This window comes from Monopterus albus, unplaced genomic scaffold (genome assembly GCF_001952655.1).
Source record: "Monopterus albus unplaced genomic scaffold, M_albus_1.0 scaffold34.1, whole genome shotgun sequence".
Lineage (NCBI taxonomy): Eukaryota > Metazoa > Chordata > Actinopteri > Synbranchiformes > Synbranchidae > Monopterus > Monopterus albus.
This window is the reverse complement of record NW_018127914.1, coordinates 3,443,638-3,449,008: the sequence shown is the minus strand read 5'-3', so window position 1 is coordinate 3,449,008 and position 5,371 is coordinate 3,443,638. Positions and strand designations below refer to the sequence as shown.

The 5,371-nt window shown below is 39.8% G+C and overlaps 1 protein-coding gene across 4 annotated transcripts in view; it reads left to right on the top strand.

The window, feature by feature from the left end:
* Window positions 1-608: 608 nt before the first annotated feature.
* prrc2a (proline-rich coiled-coil 2A) overlaps window positions 609-5,371 on the top strand; it is a 22,432-nt gene continuing 17,669 nt past the window's right edge. For 2 of the 4 annotated variants that reach the window (XM_020597368.1, XM_020597365.1), the window contains exon 1: window positions 860-1,050. The gene's annotated coding sequence lies outside the window, so the exon portion shown is untranslated. The other 2 variants (XM_020597366.1, XM_020597367.1) reach the window with 2 other exon arrangements.

Here is a 5,371-nt window from a genome sequence, read left to right as displayed (position 1 = left end):
AGCAGTCACCAGCCACATCGACCTGATCAGTGTTTGATTGTTGTGTCTTGTTGCTTTTCTTCTTTTGTCTCTCCTCTATCCACTCACCCCAACCGGTCGAGGCAGAAGGCCGCCCACCAAGAGCCGGGGTCTGTCGGAGGTTTCTTCCGTTAAAGGGAGTTTTTCCTCCCCACTGTCGCCAAGTGCTTGCTCAAGGGGGATTTGTTGGGTTTTCCCTATGCCATAATATTGATAACAGTAAGGTCTAGACCTTACATTTTAAAGTGTCCTGAGATGACTTTTGTTGTGATTTGGCGCTATACAAATAAAACTGATTTGATTTTCTATTGATCTATGGATTCACTCAGGGTTTTTTTCTGATCCAAATAAAGGAAAATCATCAGTTGTCTTGCTTGTACCATACGTATGGGCGACCTCAAATACCCTGTTGGTCTTGGTCAACAACTCAACAATGTTCTTTTTTACAGATACATTTTTAAGTAATTTTTATTTGTTTTCCCAAACATTTCTCAGACATTTGCAAAGCATATTTCATCTTCATTAACCTACTAATTATGGCGTATTTGACTGGATGAGTCACTTTTTTAAAGTGAGAACGTAATGAATATTATTGTATGAAAGTTTACTAAAAGGGCACCTAACTGTCGTGTTTTATTTATTTCTTTATTTTTGTTATTTATTTATTTGTAAGTACAGCGTTGTATTTTCTCTTACGGTAGAGGTCTCAAACGGCTCCCATCTCACGAAATCACCCAGTAGCCGTTGACGGCTCTTTAGGTGACCGATCAGCCCAGTATTAGAATTTTCTTTTCCCCTTTTCGTTTATTTTGGGAAAAAAGAAAAGGAGTGCAAGTAAGCCGAATACCTTCTTTGTCTTTATACTCACATCTAAGTTACTGTAAGCTACTGCAAAGACTTTGTGTGTTTGTCTAAGCAGGAGAATAACATTGCTTAGTTAGCTGGGTCACTTGCTAGAAAGCTACGCGATAGCATAGCTAACGTGAACCTCATTCTGCGATACAACCTCGAGACAAGTCGGGACAAGACCAGGTCAGTGGCCGGAACATCTTGCATGTTTATGCGAACACTGAGCAGTTACACTGCACTGAGCATAAATTGTCACTAATACCTACTGACATAGAATACGCTCACCCAAGAAGATATTTTGTGGAGGGGCAGTGTCATTAGTTTGGAAAGGCAGTGTTTTGGTTGCTAGCTAACGTTAGTTGCTTAGATCGTTAGCCTGGCTGAGTGGTTAGCTAGCGTTTGTCATATCCAAGAATTGTTTAATTGTGCTATGTGTAATCACACATGTATCGCTTTCTAGTGAAACTGTCTATTAGTTAGTTTCTGAAGTACCCAGTAATGTTTGGTCGTTAACGTTCTAAGACTAAACGTAGCTAATGTTAGCAGATAAACGTTAGCGCAGGTTGTTCGCTTGGGATACACTGAAGCTAGCAGTGTGACGTTAGCTTCAGTTGATACAGCGTCAGTTCACGGTACATTTGTTAGTTTAAACTGATTTGTTCCGACTTGTAGTCTTCAGAATGGTCTCTACTTTGTCTACATGGCCACTGTCTTTAAATATTTGCGGCAGGTTGGCCTCGTTAGAGCTGTGCTGTACAGTAACGCTAAAATGCACCCAGCCTGTCCCCCCAGCCATTTTGTTTGTCTCCTATTAATTTTTTTTTTTTTTTTCCCCTGCGTGGTCTTGTGCTTCCTACAAACAACAGGGAAACAATAGTGTTGGGTGAAAATGTCCATTGGTGATGTCAGGTTGTGATTCAAAACGTTTGATGTACATCAGCGGAAGAATTAATAATTTGAATTTACCGCAAGGTGTTGAAAATACATTATAAAACATGAACGCATTCCTCCCTAACGCCAACACCGAGGCCCTGTGTTAGCCAGCTAGTGGTAGTTAGCACCAGCGTAACGATAAAGATGTTTGTGGTTTCAGCAGGTTGTGGTTTGCATATGTGATGCCCTGATTGCAGTTGGTACTTTCGTAGCTACCATATGATTATACCCAAATATTAATGTTTAGCTTTAGGTGATCAGTGCCTGTCATTAGCTTTAGCATTACAAAGTCCCTTTGTGGCATACGATGCTGCAGTTATGGTTTAAGTGTAGCTATTGGCCCTCGTTAATCCCCATGCAACATGCAGTTGACCAGCCATCCTACGACCTAATTTTCTAATCTCGTCTGGCTGCACAGTGCAGTGCTTCTGCTGTTCGGGAATCATACGGTGTAACCGTGTTGTTTATTTTTTGCAGTGATGTATACATTGTAGACATCGTATATTTTGTCATTACACGGGCTATCGGAGTGGAGTATGAGGCAGTTGGCTTTACATTTCTATATTTTAGCATTGTTTTGATTGTGGTCTCGTATTTGTTAGGCTATACATTGTCAGACCACTGTTGTTCACCCTATTGATGGGGTTAGGGTTTCTGCAGACATGCATTCAGTAGACTTGCCGTTCATGTATACCTGCTGTGATCCGGGGTCCCATCATTTTTTTTCATTCTTCTTTTATTGAAATACACATGGGCAATTATGATATGGCAGATTATAACAATGAGCTGTTTCTTGAGCTCTGTTTAGATCTAAAATTGTTCTTCGAGTCAAAGACCATTTGGATCGCCTTGCATTATTTCAGTACTCCGTTCAAATCTAGTGAAGTGACTTTTTTGTAACATAACAATCTGAGATGAATCATTTATAGTCAGTAATTGTGCTTAATGGGGATTGGGTAGAGAGGGAGCAGCAGTTTAACCTGCTGCCTATAGCCAAATCATTCTGAATTGAACAGATGTCAGTGTATTGTGTTTTATTGATGCACACTGAGTTCAGGCTAGGGACCTTGCAGTTTCCATGGAGCCAACATGTCTCAAGGCATAGAAGAATATCATTTATGCGTTGCCATAGAAACCACGATACTGCTTTCCCCCCTTACTTTTGTACAGTGTTTCCTGTGGTGAGGTGTTTAGTCATGCACTGCGCTGTACTGAGACAGCTAACATTACTGTATTTACTGGCATAATGCTGAATCTGACCTAGTTGCAGTTTGATAACATGTTACCAAGAATGCCCAAGTTAGTCTATATCTAATAAAATCTGTGGCTTTACCAGAATATATTCAGTGGAAAGCTGCACAAATGTAGGTGCAACTGCTTCGATAACCCTTTCGTACCTCAAGTTTTTATTGTGTCAGTAAGAATCGTGTGATCAGGATGGAACAGCAGTAGGTCATCTGTACAAACAATGTGGCATAGAGAAATAAGTGGGTGTGTGTAATAGCAGGTCACCCCCAAACACCAAAATAGCCTGTAGGTAGTTGTTGACTGGGATTAACATAACTCTTCTGTTCTGATGTATTTAATTGTTTAACATGACCACTCATTATTATGGAACAAGGATTTTTATTTCTGTTAAGTGCAAATAATAAGCATGTGTAGTTCCATGTGACAGTCCTGTAGGAAAGTGTGCTGTAAAGTGACTTAGAATATTCACATCCAAGGGCAGGCACACAACACATATGTCTGGTCTAATACCTGTAGCATATGCATTTTCTTTTGTAATATTAGATTACTAATATTTTGTAGAGATTGTTCAGTTAATCGCAACCGAAATAACCTTGGAAATCAACTGGACTTGGAATTCTAGATGGAATTCTAGATTCTGGATTCAAAGTCCAGTTGATTTTCAAGGTTATTTCGGTTGCGGTTTACTATGACCTGGATGACTGAGAATCTGCGCAGATATTGGTCAGTTAACCGATTAATATCTTCTGGCAAAAATATGTGATGTTCCTTAAACTTGCCGGGGCATTTCAGCTGGATTTTGCCTGTTTGGAAACACCAGATGTGAGATGTCATCTAGCAGGCCTTTTGCCTTTCTCCAACCATATCACTTTACAACATTTTAGTGTAGAATTTGCATATTGTTTAACTTGTTGAATTTCATAACATCCATTGAATTTTGTCTATGCTGGAGAGCCACTGTCCAGGCAGAATTTCTTTAAAATATTGGCAAATATTGAATGACAAGAATTCAGTCTTTAAAATGTACAAAACAAGCTGTTTTTGTGGCCTTTTTCATCCATTATCTAAATGTACATAAATAAAAAAAAGGAACTATGTGTAGTTTAATTTACTGCTAATGTTACTGACACAAAAATAAATCTGTGAAAGAACAGTGTTTATTCTCACGTGTCTCATTGAGTTGTGGAGTGATAATTAGTTGAAAGTGGGGAATATTCCTGTTTTGGGAAAAAAGTACTAGTATGTCAGAAAAGCTTCAGAAATAGTATTTATGTGAATGACCATTTAGTTTTACTAGTTGGAACTAGGGGTGTGATGAAATCTTGTGATATTAAAATGTGGCAATATTTATCGTCAAAGTGAAAAGCTGTCCTGCAATATCAGTGCATAATAGAACCAAAGCAGCAGGCAGCATGACAGAGTGTGAGTGTGAAATTAGTATAGTATATGACCCTGCCACTTTTTATGTTCAATTTGTGGAAAGGAGTTCATTTAGTAGTTCATGCATAGTTCAAGCACAGTTATAAGGTATGAAGAGACTTGTGAAATAATACAGAGAGAAGCCAGTCGAGTTTGTGGCATAACCTTTTACATTGCTTGCATATTGTTCTGTCTTTTATTGCATATGACAATTCATATTCAAAAGTAGGAGTAAATTGGCATTCTTTACAAGCTGATTAGTTAAAACATGTCAAAATGCACCTGCATTGTTTTGCATTTTGTGACTTTCAGTCAAAATAAGACGCTTTTTCCAGTCCTATATTTTATCATTAAAGATTTCAAAAATCAAATCAAATCAGTTTTATTTGTATAGCGCCAAATCACAACAAAAGTCATCTCAGGACACTTTACAAAGTAAGGTCGAGACCTTACTGTTATCATTATTACTACATAGGGGAAACCCAACAAATCCCCCTTGAGCAAGCACTTGGCGACAGTGGGGAGGATAAACTCCCTTTAACGGAAGAAACCTCCGACAGACCCCGGCTCTTGGTGGGTGGCCTTCTGCCTCGACCGGTTGGGGTGAGTGGATAGAGGAGAGACAAAAGAAGAAAAGCAACAAGACACAGCAAACAGTCAAACACTGGTCAGGTTGATGTGGCTGGTGACTGCTCATCAGAGATGTAGAGCTCCAGAGCCAGGGGGACCTGCAGAAAATGACAGGGAGAGAGAGAGGACACACCACAGGAGAGAGGAGACACACAGTTAGTGATGTGTAATGGTGGCATATAGAAGCATGGAGAGAGAGGAGAGGAGAGCAGGAGGGGAGGGGAGAGAAACTCAGAGCATCATGGGGCCCCCCAGCAGCCTAGGCCTATAGCAG